General features: G+C 39.4%; 1 protein-coding gene across 1 annotated transcript in view; it reads left to right on the top strand.

Annotated features, from left to right (window-relative positions):
- The window catches only part of CDH4 (cadherin 4), a gene marked incomplete at its 5' end in the record, with an annotated part of 1,024,675 nt that overhangs the window by 69,487 nt on the left and 939,723 nt on the right, over nt 1–15,465 (top strand). The window lies entirely within an intron of this gene.

Here is a 15,465-nt window from a genome sequence, read left to right as displayed (position 1 = left end):
AAAAGGTTTGCCATCACTGGACTAGAACTCATGGTCTCCTGCTTTCTAGCCTGGTGCCAAATAGTTTGTAAAATCCCAAAGACAGAGTTATTCAGATTTATTATAACATTATAATAAAGAGGGGGGGAACAGCTTTCTTATGGCTGCTAGAGGCTAGATTGTATGAATGTAGTATTCAGTGCAACTCCAGTTATATATACAATATGTATGTATGTCTCCAAAGGCTAAAAGAACAAATCCTGCAGAATATGCTGACACTCCAAGAAATGATTTACCAACTGGAAACTAATTTTGCAATTTCAAATTTTCCTTCATGCTGCTCGGTAATTTATTCCAAGTCTCCATCATCTGTTCACTATAGAGTTCCTCAGCTGAGCGTTTAATAACATTCACCACCAGAGGTATTGCTACAACTAGTACTGTGTTATGCTTTATAGTTTTTTGTTTATTAGCTCAATTTATGCTCTCTCTCTTAACCCACAGGGCACTCAAGATAAGCAGTCATAAAAATGAGACAGCATATGAACAATTTAGAATTCAGAGAATGGGATGGTGGTGGCATTAACATTATTTATTAATCTAACCACATCATGGATGTGGATGAAGCAGAAGATATTTTACTTGTATTGTTTTCAGAAAGGTAAGGTCCAATGGATAGTGTCCTAATGGGACCTAAGAACTTACAGAATATAGAATAATAAGAGTTGGAAGGGACCTGGGAGATCATCTAGTCCAATCTGTACTTGAGCAGGATACCCTATACCAGGCATGTCAAACTCCTCGCGACGTCGCATGACGTATCACAACTTTTTCCCCATTGCCGGCAATGGGGTGGGCACGGTTTCAGTATGATCCATCTGGGCTGCAGGCTGGCAGTTTGACATGCCTGCCCTATACCATTCAAGACTAATGGCTGTCCAGTCCCTTCTTCGAAATCTCCAGTGATGAATCCCCCACAACTTCTAGAGGCAAGCCACTGTTTAATTATTCTTACAATGAGAAAATTTCTCCTTAGTTCTAGCTTGGATTTCTCTTTGATATGTTTCCATCCATTACTACTTGTCTTGGCCTCTGGTACTTTGGAGAACAGGTCTTATTTCAAAGATTGAAGGCTTTAACTGAGACCCATGCTCAGGATATTGGTATGTTTAGAGACAGAATAGCAGAATTGGAAGGGACCTTGGAGATCTTCTAGTCCAACCCCCGATGTGAGCAGGAGATTATATACCATTCTGGACAAATGGCTCTCCAATCTTTTTCAATACCTCCAGTGAGGGAGCACCCATAACTTCTGGAGGCCAGCAGTTCTACTAATAAATTATTCTCGCTGTCAGGAAATGTCCCCTTAATTCTAAGGTGGATCTCTCTTCAATAATTTGTTCAATGCCTCGGCCATGTCTTTATACAATAGCTGTAGCAGCAAGGTATTATGTTAGAAAAGCCTTAGTCATTTTCCTTGCATGGACTGCTTTCAAGCAAGCAGAGAATGGCTTTTGTTATTTCTGGGCTCCTCTACATATGAAGGGAAACCATGCATCTCTCTGAGATCTTAAGGAATGGAAAAACTTTTTTAAAAAAACTTGTGCGGTCATAAAAATTTGAATGGAAGAAAGAGACTAAAAACGATCGTTGTGCCCTTGTTTAAAATCTGTATCGCACCATCTACAATGGCTTAAACATCAGAGAAAAGGTGCTTTTTGAAATACGCTAATCTTAAATTCTATACAATGCAACTCATTTTTCCCCCGAAAAAAATCCTTTGCATGATTTTTGAACATATTTGGAATAATGGAGCTTCAACATTTTCTTTAGGACTTTTGTCTGAGCAAGCCTTTGTGCCTTTCTATCACCATTTGTAAACTCTTTCTATACATATGTGTGTCTGTATGCACGTGCACATACCTTCGAATTAGTTTTTGATTCCTGGTGACAGCCTAGACAAGTTCCAACAGTTTTCTCGGTAATGTATTCAGAATTTTTGCATTCCCTCTTTCCTAGAGAGTAACTGGCCCAAAATGACCCAGTTGGCTTTATGACTATGGTGGAACTAAAACTCTCAGTCTCCTGGTGATTGGCCCAAAATCACCCAGCTGGCTGTCATGCCTAAGACAAGACTAGAACTCACAGTCTCCTGGTGATTTTCCAAAGTCACCCAGCTGGCTGGCATGCTTTAGGTGGGATTAGAACTCATACTCTCTGGTTTCTACCCTGCTCTCTCAACTACTGCATCAGAGTGGTCTCCACTGCCAGACAAAAATCTATTATGTTGCTTGCACACTCAGTCAGATGTTCAGACTGGATCTGACATTTTTATCCACCCAACAAGTCCTTTCCAAGGACCTGGCATGGGCAGATGTTCTTGTATGATGGTGCTAAAGATGTAATCTCAGAATGTAAGCTGTTCCAAGTAAAGCTGCTTTTTGCAATTGACTGATGGTGACTTTGTGAAAACTGATGGTGTTCAAGTGGTACTCCAGATGTTTTGAGATAGCATTATGGTGCCTATTACTATTGGTACTATCTTTGTTTTCTTTTGCCACAATCCTCTGCTTGTAGGTCTTTGTATTTTGTGATTTTCTCCAGTTCTTTCTATTTTCTTCTTCTGCTGTCTCCAGATACTGCCACATCCTCTATCCAGACTTTTTATATTTCTTTTTGACAGTTGTTAAGTCTGGGGTGTTATGTAGCAGGTGCAATGTCCGTTTGAATTCTAACAATTATTGAATAGTAGTGAGAGATCCCAATGTTGGTGAAATTTCTTAAGAGAATAGGAATTATAAAGAAAAATCTGATGGCAGCCATAAAAAAAAAAACCTCTGGGTCTGCAGGGTGGCAGTTCATGACTCTTCCCTTTATTTCATTGGATATGTGTTCTACAAAGGAAATTCTGTTCTTGCAATTTTGTTTATTTCTCATTTTCTGCCAAATTAAAAAAAACGGGTAAAGCATTTGTGGTCCTCAAAACCTGTAGCCTTTATGAGGAAGTGATTCAAACTGAATTACTTTCTCAACTCCATGGGAAGGTAATTCCGACTGGCTATAAAAACAAATTTTATTTACTGTAGTAAAAAAACACAACATGATTACTTTCTGCTACTCCTTGCCCCTTCCTGTGCAAGTCTGACTTGTCCTTATTTTTTTTCCTCTTAATAAAAGCAGCTGTTTATCAATAAAACAAGTGTTACAACCTTTGGCTTTGCGGGCTATGAATGCGTAGCCTTTGCATTTTTATTTATTTTGTAAATAACCCTCTATCCAGAGTTTCTGTGAGGTCTCCTGTGACCACATGAGAAGAATACGCTTAGCAAAAAACGCACATGGTTACATGAATCCCTGGCTTGTGTGCGTTTTCTGCTGGAGAACATATATCTGTCTGAGATTTCAGATTCTTTGTTTGACTACATGGGCATTTTATATCTGAAAGAATGACTGCTTTATATTGCCCATAAGATTTTGTACTGAGATACATTGCCTTGTGTTTCTCTTTGTTTTGGTCCATGGCAACGGATTGGGGTCATCTGGGTTTCTAGCATCTTTGTGGGAGAAAACTTCAGATTTGCAAAGTAATATACAACTTGGACAAACTTTTAATTCCATTTCTTTACTTTGCTGCTGGCCTTGAACACCCCATGATACTGTGAGGTCCCTGACCCACTTTGCCCATTAAGTCAGTTGACTTCAGAAGTTATTCATTTGTCTATGGAGATTCTCAGTCACCCGTCTCATGGTTGTCCCAACCATAGAATTACTATCTATCTATCTATCTATCTATCTATCTATCTATCTATCTATCTATCTATTAAATTTATATGCTGCCCATCTCTTTGATAAGGTGACTGGGCACCTTACAGATTATAATTAATCACTTAGCTTTTAATCTGGGAAAACAGATCTGTAGCCGAAGTCTGGGCCACCTGTTCCTTGGCTGGAGACGGTTCTTCATCATCTTGAGGTCTCCTTCTTCAGAAGCGAAGAAGCTACAGGTAGTCCTTGACTTAGCACCATAATTGGGACCACAATTTCTGTTTCTGTGGGCAAGGCATTTGTTAAGTGAGGTGTGGGTCAGAAGGGATGTTAAGTCATTCACTCCAAGCCCTTGCTCAATTAAGGAATGTATTAAGTCATTCATGAGATATGGCCAAAGCCTTCAAGAAGAAAGAGTTTAGCCCAGAGGTGTCCCAACCTGGCTAATTTAAGACTTGTGGGCTTCAACTCCCAGAATTCCTTAGCCAGCCAACTCCATTGTGGAAGTTGAAGTCCATAGGTCTTAAAGTTGCCAAGTTTGGACACCCCTGGGCTAGCCAGTCTGTCACATGGCTAAGTAGCTCTTCGTGTTAGGGTCTTCTTAAGCTAATGGGTGGCCTGTGGGCATTCCATAGAGTCTGATAGATCCTAGAAGGAGCAGTTTGCTTCATTACTACAGTACATTTTTGTTCTGATCTATTAAAGCAGGGGTGTCCAACCTTGGTAATACTTGTGAACTTCAATTCCCAGAATTCCACATCCGGAATGTCTGCCTGGAAAATTCTGGGAGTTGATCCACAGGTCTTGAAGTTGCCAAGGTTGGACACCCCTGCATTAAAAGATGGTTTTATTTTACTTTTTTGTTTGTATCCTGCCTTCATTATTTTTTTTACAAATAATTCAAATTGGCAAACATATCCAACACACCTTCCTCCTCCTGTTTTCCCCACAACAACAACTTGGTGAGGTAAGTTGGGCTGAGAGAGAGTGATTGGCCCAAAGTCACTCGGCTGGCTTTCATGTCTAAGGTGGGACTAGAACTCTCAGCCTCCTGGTGATTGGCCCAAAGTTGCCCAGTTGGCTTTCCTTGCTAAGGTGAGACTAGAACTTACAGTCTCCTTCTTTCTAGCCTTAATAGCGAGACCAGACTAACTTTCTTAGTTCTGAATACATGCAAATATCTGCATTGCAGGTCCAAAATGCAATGAAAATGCATAATTCCATGTATCTTCTAGGGCAGGGGTAGGCAACTTTGGCTCTTTTATGACTTGTGGAGTTTAACTCCCAGAATTCTGGGAGTTGAAGTCCACGAGTCATAAAAGAGCCAAGGTTGCCTACCTCTCTTCTAAGGTGTAATTCCTATAACAATTTATTTCCCCCACTACCTAAAAGCAACCAACAGTTACGTAATGAAAGGCACAGGAAACTTACAAATGTGGGTTTTGTGTTTTTATAGACGTAAGGGGGGGGGCTGCATTTGTCAAAGTCACAGGAAGTCATTTTATGTCTAGGGAGCCTTCAGAAAGCTTTGTACAATTTCAATAATTAAACTGAGGAGTCACATCTGTCAAGCTGAAACCAACCGTTAACATTGATCAGATAAAATATGGTGGCAAACTCAAGATTATTTCCACAAAGGTGTGTGGAAGAAATGAGCCTTCTAATGAATTTTGAAACAAGGGATTATTGCAGGGAACTAGATTTGATGGAAGGAACTGAAGAGATTTACTTTTTTTAATCTGATTTGTGTGGCATGCATCTTGTCTAGTAATGTATATTTTCTAATGTACATTAACTCAAGACCCTTTAGAATAAATAATTACAAACATTCTATGTGCAAAGATTCAAGAAGACATTTTAGACCGGGCTGAAGTAGACTTTGAATAAGGCAAAATTATTTCATGTGAACAGAACTTCTTTGGTGAGATACCAACTCCCAGGTTTAAAAAATAGACAACTCAAATGCTGAGTACATGGTGGAGCTTTGCAAAGAAGAAAGATACTTTTAAAGTATTTTTTTAAAGATTTTATTCTTGGATCTAATTTAAAGGCAGCTTATAAATAACCCAGGGGGTGGAACAAATGAACTCTGGCAAAATTGAGATGTTGAAATTGTGAAACTGCAGAAATGCATGCATTTTAAAAAATAAATTCAAGATGTATAATTTCAAGAGTGAAGAAAATATTCAACAGGGTCTTGGCTGTTGACTGAGCCATGCAATAATTATTCTGTATACTCAAAATATCGGGATTCTACATTACAAAACCAGAGGAATTTGTAGGCTTCATATATAAATTGTGCCTTCAGGAAAGCTGTAGGCAAGAACATGGTATCTTCGCACAGCAAGCAGTCTCAAAGAGTAGAAAGTTGTTTATTGACACGATTTGCATGGCTGCCCATCTTAAGTGCCACAACTCTGGATGGCTTGGAAAGCAAAATAAAAGTAAAACCAACTGAAAAATAAAACCAACACTCAAAGAGATTTCAACACTCCAAACTATTCTCCCTAACCAATCAACAGTTGCAATCAGTGGGCTGCAACCTCACCTGATCTCAGTGCTTGATTGAAGAATCTGCTTTTAAAGGTCCCATAAGTTGGTGCAGGAGACTGTGACGTACAATCAACACATCTTGTTTCTTCAAGCAGAGGTAGCTCTTGCACTTAAGATCTTCTGAAGATTTGTAAAGGCTGTTTTAGAAGGCCTTTGGTGATTGATTGGTATTGATGCTGAGTATTGGTTATTTTTATCAAAACAAATCTATATTTCATGGATATCTTTTATTGGTCATGCATTGGTAAAGTGTTACTTTTGCTATAATGAACACTGCTGAGGGCCACTTAGGCTGAAGGCTGTATATAAATCTTACAAATAAATCAGAGTCTCAGTTTTTCTTTTATTTGAATAACAGAATTATTTGATTCATGGTCGAACATACCATCCAGAGCAAATTTCTCATTTTGATTGAGTTTGGATGCCAGTATGGTACACAATCAAATTAGCTGATGCAGTTCCTATGCCAAAAAAGAAAGGAAAAAACCTGTCTAGTACACAGGGTAGCTGTGCATAACTGAAAAGGTTGAAAAATACGCAGAATGGGTCATTTCAATGGTAGAAACAGAAAAGAAATCTGCTAACACAGTAGTGGCATGCATAGAAATGAAGCTTGAACATAATGATACGGAACATTCATCTATTCTGTCTCAACAGCATCATTCAAAAATTGGCAACCGCCACTCTTTCAAGTGTATTGGATGCCCTGTTGGGATGTTGGCAGATCAAACTGTAAGAAAAGAGCAGCATTGCAACTCTTGTTTAATACATAACTCAGAAGATTGCCTTCTGGCATATTGTCTTCTCAGGAGATTGTCCAAATAAAGGAATGGTGACATTTTACAAGGTTTGGAAAGTGTCATGTTGTGTTGAAACTCTAGGAGATAGAAGCTCCAAGAGAGTAGCAGAAACTCCACTGCCTTGTTGAATATGAACAGAAAAGCAATGCTAAGAAAGGGGAAGAATTCCAGCTATATCCCTGAAAAAATATAATGGAAAGGTTTATATGTTATCAATTTAATATGCATTTTTTTAAAAAAAATAAAATATCAAAACATTACTTTGAGAAGGAGTTAGAAGCTTTTCTCTGGATTTATATTTTTAGGTCAACAGACATGACAGTATCTTTAAGAGAGAAGAGGATAGATTTGACATTGAGATAGGCTGGTCTGTCAAAACACAGCCTGGAAACAAAAACTTAGATATAAGCATGGTGGACAGAAACTTTCCAAACAGTGGTTAGTAAGATCACTAATATTGGGAAATTTCCTCTAAAATAGGGTTGCAAACTAGTAATGGAAATAATTGTAACTATGATAGAGGCTGTTAGTATTAAATTGTACAAGAAAATTATTTGTGTTGCTAATAAAGGAGAATGTTTGTAGCTAGTCACTAGCGCTGATGATGTGTTCCTAGTTTTGGTAATGAAACATCTGCAAGAAAACAAGCTCAGAGAGCACCAAGGCTCCCTCAATTCTACGTGTGTTATAGCATTCTTAAGTACATGGATTCACTTACATTCATGAATATCTCCTGCGCTATCGAAACCAGTGCAAAAGAAGTACCCTAAATAGATTGAGGACCTCTCAATTTCTCAGAAGATGCTGAAGAGAAAAGGACCAGGAATTCCAACAACTACATCCTTTTCTAACCAAGGTAGTGGATGCAGGAAGGGAAATGGATAATGATACTGTAATAAGTCTGAGAAAAATAATTCCAGATGCTACATTCAGAAGACTTCTGAAAAGATAAAGAGGTAACCAGTCCCTAGAAAGTCATGTTGTTTAGAGAAACGTAGAATGCAATTTTATATCCAGAAGAACTCTATAAATGTAATTTGAAATGGGACTTCATGGCTCCTTAGTTAATGGTGCGTTTTAATAGTTTGAAACCTATATTGTAGATTTGGTATGATACAGAGAAATATGATTGGCCTGCTAACGAATGCTTGATAGTTTGATCAGAATTTTGTATAATGTAATTAATTAAATACACTAAAAAGATGAGTTTGAGAGGACCGGGGTAAAACAGATTTACATTTCCCGTACAGCAAGGTAATATTTCCCGGGCATGATATTCATCACTTTGTAGTCCTAGACAATGAGCATTGATGCTTAAGATTGGGTCTACGATCTGGTATTAAAAAAGCAAACTAAGCAGGAATGTAACTGATTCTTGTAGTGGTTTTAGCTTTCAATCCTATTACTGGGAGAAAGGACATCTGAACTAAACTTCCACAAAGAAAAAGCTTAAATCTGTTGCATTACAAAAAGAAATGTTTCTACTGATTAGGAGAACCCCAAATGGAATAAAAGAAAAAAAGAAAGCTAAGTTGTATTATAATGGAAATGCAAACTCTCTGAAAGAGCTTCAGAATCATTAACAGAATGATGAAAGGAACCAGCAGAAAGCAAAGCAGCAGCTAGATTTGACATATGATTAAATAGCATGGCATAGGGAAAATATTGACATGGCAAATGAGAGTTATTTGTAGAAAGGCATGACGCTATGGTTAGAAGTTTTACTGGTCTCTCAAAACTTCAGGTACGCAATATGCTTGCAAATTTCTTGAAACTTAAGTTGAGACTAACGAAAATTTAAGAGGGACCAAATATCACAAGCAATTCTTCTGGACAGTGTTGCTATCAATACAAGCAAAGGCATTGTGTTTTAAACATGGACAAGATGTTTTAATTCCCACAGAGACTCCTAATTCAATCTTCCTGTTTTTGCAGCCTCTGTTGGATTTGGGCCAACTTCTAAAGAACACCCTCACCCTTTTGTTGTTGTTGTTGTTGACCTAGGAGAAATTGTGGTTTGGATTAGGAGGCCTGCCAGAGAATTTTGTACACTTCTAAACAAATATGTTTAATTACACTTGAGTGCAACCTGAATCTAGCAATTAAGATTCAGTAGACAAAACAGCAATTACATCTTTTAAATGAGAGTAAGCTAAATGAATGCAGGTGGAGAAAGAGAGAGAAAATAGGGTAGTATACCTTTATTTACCTTTGAATTCCTTGTGAATGCAAGTAAGAATTGTGCTATTCTTTGTGCTCTTACTTTTTAGATCACTCTTTGTTTTTTTTCAAATGCCCCCTTCTTTGAAGGAAGAAAATAATCTTAGAAAGGGTGAGATTGGTGTTGGTGAGGAAAGAGCTATAGCAGTACCATGACTGAATTCAATAGGGCCCAGAAGGCTTGGCATACTGGATGGTAAATAATTAAAACTAGTAGGTAGCTTTCTTTCCTTGGATTCTAGAATACAAAAAGGAACAGCGTGCTGAAAAGTAAAGAGGAGATTTAATTATAGGGAGGAGGGCAATGGCAAGCTAAGACAAGTTCATGAAAGATAAGGATGCTGAAGTAACCACAAAGATCAAAATAGTTTTAAGTGGTGATTTCTTTCCAATAGCTTCTGTAATGGACTTGGAGAGGAATCTTGGGAGACGGGAGGCAGAGCTGCAGTCAGGGCAACAGCCAGAAAAAAAAATATATCTCAGCCCATTCTGGACAGAGAGGACCGCTGGTTTGAAAGAGGAATCAAAGAGGCCATCTACATTAAAATTGAACATCCGTCTCTCAACAGAAGGGGAGGGATACGACACTACCCATCTCCATTTTACAAGACAGTCCTTTCAGCACTTCCAAGAAGATTTTTATAAGATGGCGGCACCTGGAATGGCTGCGGCTGCATTGGCTCTTGAAGGCAAATAGTTTTTGGAGGGATAGTAAGGGCTATAGGCCACATGATCAAGAAGATTTTAATGTGTTTGAGCAACATGGTGGAACTAAGGTAACATACGACATACGACCAACAATCTTTGCTGGCCTGGCGAGTTTCTAGTTGTTTTGGAACTGTTGGTGAGACAGTTAAAAGTTGTTGGTGCTGTTTGAGTTTGTTCTACCAGCAGCAAGATCTGACTGCTGGCCCAGTGATGGATTATATTGCAAATCAGGGCTGTTTCCAGAGGAGGCAGAGGAGGAGAGGACCTGGAGCTTATGGAGCGAAGGAACTGGATGAGGCTGTCGGCAGGCCCAGAGGAAGAGAGAGGCTTTTGGAGGAGTTGGTGGCAGCGTGTTCCAGGGGCGAAAAGAAGCAAGGCCTCTTTAAAGAAAAGGTGGAAGAGTCAGGATCAGAAAAAGGAAAGAAGGCGAGGTTGTCAGAATAGAAGCGAATTTGAGGGCTAATCCACATGGAGCCTCATTTCCATCTGTCCTGTTTGCCATCGTTCACTCCCTAGAGACTAAAATGGACAATGTGAAATTTGAGCGGGCCACGAACAAGGAGTATATATCGGAGGTGGTGACCCTTTGAGAGCTGTATGCAACGAAATTTCATTTTGATGTATGCCGATTGGTGTACATTCAAAGTGACAATAAAGTTATCGTCATCATTCCATACCCATTTGTACTAATCAGGTGATCCTGAGGGCACAGATAAACTTCCAAGTGGCTCAATGACTTGTGGAAAGAGTGCTAATGACCAGATGACTGTGAGAAGTATAAATCCTTCCATTGCCACCATTCAGTCAGAACTGAAGAAACTTCTTGGATGAGAAGCGAAATGTCTTCAAGGAAAAACAAAAGAAAGTCCACTTGCCTTTTGAAAAAGCACCTTTGGGACAACCATGACCATTGGATGACTGAGAATCACCATAGACAATCTTAGTCCATAGAAGGAATGAGGGCATGGAAAGCACCTCAGAACGTAGTTCTTTGGAAGGTAAAGGCAAGAGAAGAAAAGTTATTTTTAGACTTGCAAAATTCTTTTACTGTAACCTGCTATGGTTATCTCTGAAGACCTGTTTCTTTTGGCACATCTCAGTTGGCATTGGTGGCTGTTGAATTCTAGAAGTTGTAGTTCTGCTGAATATTAAAATTCCCAGAGTAAAGAAGAGTGTCCTGTAAAGAATGATGAGGTTTTTTTTCTTGAATTTGGTGAAGCAAACGGAAGCTAGCAAACCAGTGTGTTGCCGTTGCACATATTGTATAAGGAGTGTAACAGCCACTATGTAAGGACAGACACCAGCAGACTACATCCGTAAACACTAACTTAGCAGTCAGAAGATGCAATGAAAACCTCTTCTGACACATGGATAGATTCAACCACAGTTTTCAGTTTAGCATCTTTAGACCAAGCCAAATCCAAAAATGCTAGGGAATTATTGGATCAGCTATCAATAGACACACAGAGATAAATTACATTTACATACTATTCAGGTGAGATAAAAGTAAGAAGAAAAGAAAAAGACCAGAACACATCCTCTTTAGCCAACACCCAAATAAGCAGACAATAATCAAGTGGAAAACAATATCCTAATCAAGAAACTACCGTGAAGAAAACCATACCGACACCGTAAGTGAGCACCAAGGGCTCCTTAATGTCTTTCCATTCCCACATAAACACAAATTTTTGTATGTGCAAACTTCAAGGTCCTGTAATGTTTTTCTGGTTATCTTTTTCCCCCTCACTTGAACTCAGTGAAACATTAGAATGAATTTTTTACAGATGATAGGTTTGTTTCTTTTGAAGGCATTTTTCCTTGGGCCCTCGCCTTCCATACAAAAATAAACACTTGAGAGTATCCGCTAACATTCACCAGAATTATTTCTCTAGTGTGAACGGTGTAAACCCCATTGACCTGAGGGGATGGAGATAGGGAAGTGGCCAAACACTTGCTTATCTGTGCAGGAGTCAAACTCCTTTCCTGATAACATTTTATTGGTTCATCTCTCTCTGCTACATGTTAGCCTGAAGCGTCTGAAAAATAAGCCAGCAGTAGTTCTCCCCCCCCCCCCGCTTTTTTTATGCTACAGACAATTACAGTATTACGTTTTGATCTACTTGCTGTAGACTTGAGATCTTACCTAAGTGAGGCTTTTTTCCAAGGTATGGATAAAAATGGAAATAATTCACTTGCAACATTAGTTGTGGTAGCCTCTGTATCATCTGACAAGGTGGACATGCTCCAGATCCTTCCTCTAAAATGGTTTCATCTAATGGAAATCACGGGAGGCTTTTAAGAAGAGACTGGACAGCCACTTGTCTCAAGTTGTGTAGTGCCACTGAACCTTTCCTTGGAATAGCCTCTTCATCTAAGAGATCTGGATGACCCCATCCTATTGCCGCCTTCAAGGTTCTGGAGACCTGTCCTTCCCCTCAAGTATTAGGGCCAGGTGGTGTGAGTGATTTGTGTGTTGCCTGGATTATTTCATTATTTTAATTATATTTTTATTTAATATTGATCTTGCAATATACTGTAGGTCTTTTGTGTTTGTTAGCAGAGTTGTTTGTAAGACATATTAAATATCTAAATAAATACATACCTAAAAAAGCTAAAGGTTTCCCCTGTCCAGTAGTATACGAATCTAGGGGGCGGTGCTCATCTCTGTTTCTTAGCGGAGGGAGCCAGGGTTGTCTGAAGGTGCTTTCATGGTTATGTGGCCAGCATAACTGTATGCTGAGGCGCACAGAATGCTGCTATCTTCCCATCGAAGTGGTACCTATTTATCTACTTGTATTTTGCATGCTTTTGAACTGCTAGGTTCGCAGGAGATTATACTGTACCTACATTCCATTTTCTTAAATGTTCCTGTCTTAATAGGATTCTGAAAACCATTATCTGTCTGTCTATCATCTCCCTCTTTCTCCCTCCCCCTCCCTCCCTCTCTCTGTATCCCTATCAAATTTAGGAACTATCTCACAGAGCAACTCTGGGCAGTGTGCAATTAAAAACATAAAAACCATATAAATAGCTAGAGATTGAAACTTGGGAATTTTGGTGTTAGCATTTTTTTTCTAGTGGCCACAACCATCAGCTTTCCAGAATAAGCTAATACTAGGTTGTGAGTAGATAGGAATTCTGTATCTTTACCTTTATTAACCCCCAAGTTGATATGGAGCTGATTAAGTGGTTGGTGTGGTTGCTGCTGCTGCTGCTGTAAACTCTGTGTGTATGTGTGTGTGTGTGTGTGTGTGTGTGTGTTTATGGTATTTTAATGTTGTAAGCCACCCAGAGTCATTGTGGGTGACTTGGGTGGCCATATAAACATGTTTAATAAATATATAAATAACCATCTGGGATTTGAACTCTGTAAAGCTATAATGTGGGCATCTTGAACAGGAAGGCTGATCTGCATTTTTAAGTAAAACCTAAACATGACGTTGGAATTGAAATAGATTATTGACTTATTTGACTTCATTGGAAAGAGTCTTCTCAAGTTTAGCATCATTTCATTAAAGAAATGTTTTTAATGTCACTTCCCTGAGGAATAGAAGAGTTTCAGAACATTGTGTGCTAGCTTGACTGTGTTTAAATCTGAATGTGTATGCTAATTAAATTATTTTGTAGAAGCTAATTTGATATATTGCATTTAATGAAGGCTTGTATCAGTACTCTTTCCCCTTTGCTTTCCTGTAGAATGCCATATTGACTTAAGACATATTTTTATGCAGCTTTCATTTTGCAAGGAACAACAGTCGTTGAAAGCAGTAGAGGCTTGATGAAGTGAGATTAAATTAGCTCATTGTAGCTGCAGATGTTCTGTTGTGCTAGGTTGCTGTTGATCTTGAATGCAAGGCAATCTGTCGCAAGGCAAGGCAAAACTATATTTTAGTACTGTTTGGCCTTGGAGCAAGAAGTTCTATAAAGAATAAGAAATTTTTTTTTAATTAAGAATGATGTATTGATAAATCTTCCAGAACCATGTTGGGACATTATAGAACATGTATGCTGTAGAGCAGGGGGTCTTCAAACTTGGCCCTTTTATGACTTGTGGACTTCAACTCCCAGCATTCATCAGCTAAGCGTGCCTGGCTGAGGAATTCTGGGAGTTGAAGTGCACAAGTCATAAAAGGGCCAAGTTTGAAGACCCCTGCTGTAGAGGATAGAAAGCAAATTTGATCTAGTGGTTAAGGCACCAGGCTAGAAACCAGACAACTGTGAGTTCTGGTCCTGTCTTAGGCATGAAAACTGGCTGACTGACCTTGGGCCTGTCACATTCTCTCAGCCCACGAGGTCAGGGTCAAGTCCGATAGTTGATCAACTCCTCAGTTGCTTTGAAAAACTTGGAAAAGAGAAATAACTTATCTTGTTTAAACTGTGGGTGTCACCCTTGAAAGGACACAAGCTGTGCACAATTCTTTTATTACTTTTTATTAAAGATCACACCAGTTCGACAAAACCAGTAGCTAAATTTTGTTGAGTTCGGAGAACCAGCTGAACGCACACTGCTTCTGGAAGTCCATTCTAGGCCTGGGAAGCCTGGAGGAGGCCTCCCAGGCCTAGAACGTCCTGCCGGAAGTGCGTTCTAGGCCTTGGAGACCTGGAGGAAGACCACCCAGGCCTAGAATGGCCTGCCGGAAGTGCGGGGATGCCACTTCCAGAAGACTGTTGTAGGCCTCGGAGGCCCAGACCTGCATCCATGCAGAGAACCAGTTGTTCAGGGATTTGAATCCCACCACACACTCTAGAGTGTTAATCTGAGGGTGCCTTGGTGGAGCAGTGGGCTAATGCCTCCTTAAGTAACACCAGCTGCCTGCAATTAGTGCAGGTTCCAGTCCCACCAGGCTCAAGGTTGACTCAGCCTTCCATCCTTCCGAGGTAGGTAAAATGAGGACCCAGATTGTTGGGGGCAATTAAGCTGACTTTGTAATAATGCCGCTTGGGGTGTGTGTGAAAGCCCTAATAAGCAGGCATATACATAGAATGAAGGCTACTGCTAAGCTTGTAAGCCGCCCTGAGTCTTCGGAGAAGGGCGGGATATAAATGGAATAAAAATAAATAAATAAATTAGTTGTTTTTCATAGAATTACTGTAAAAAACAAATTATTATTAGCTAATTTATCTGTCCATTATAGACGGAACACAGCATTTCTCCCCCCCCACTTTTTTTAAACTAATTCTTATTTTGACATTTCTTCCCACCATCTCTTAAGTTCTGGGAAAGTATCTCCTTCACTTTCTATTGATGATACCCTGGTTTGCTGAGTAACACACAACAGGATTGGGAAAATGGGTTGAAAATCAGGAAAATATTGCAATAAGGAACAACTAGAAATTAATTAGGCCAAAAATCAAACTTATGTTTTGGGGAAATGGCTCCCAAAGGTACCACTGTAAGTGATTTAGTCCAGGGCTTTTCAACCAGTGGTACGGGCACCAC

The sequence above is a fragment of the Vipera ursinii genome, assembly GCF_947247035.1.
Source record: "Vipera ursinii genome assembly, chromosome: 3".
NCBI classification, from domain to species: domain Eukaryota; kingdom Metazoa; phylum Chordata; class Lepidosauria; order Squamata; family Viperidae; genus Vipera; species Vipera ursinii.
The sequence above is the reverse complement of the archived record's forward strand: the minus strand, read 5'-3'. Positions and strand labels throughout refer to the sequence as shown.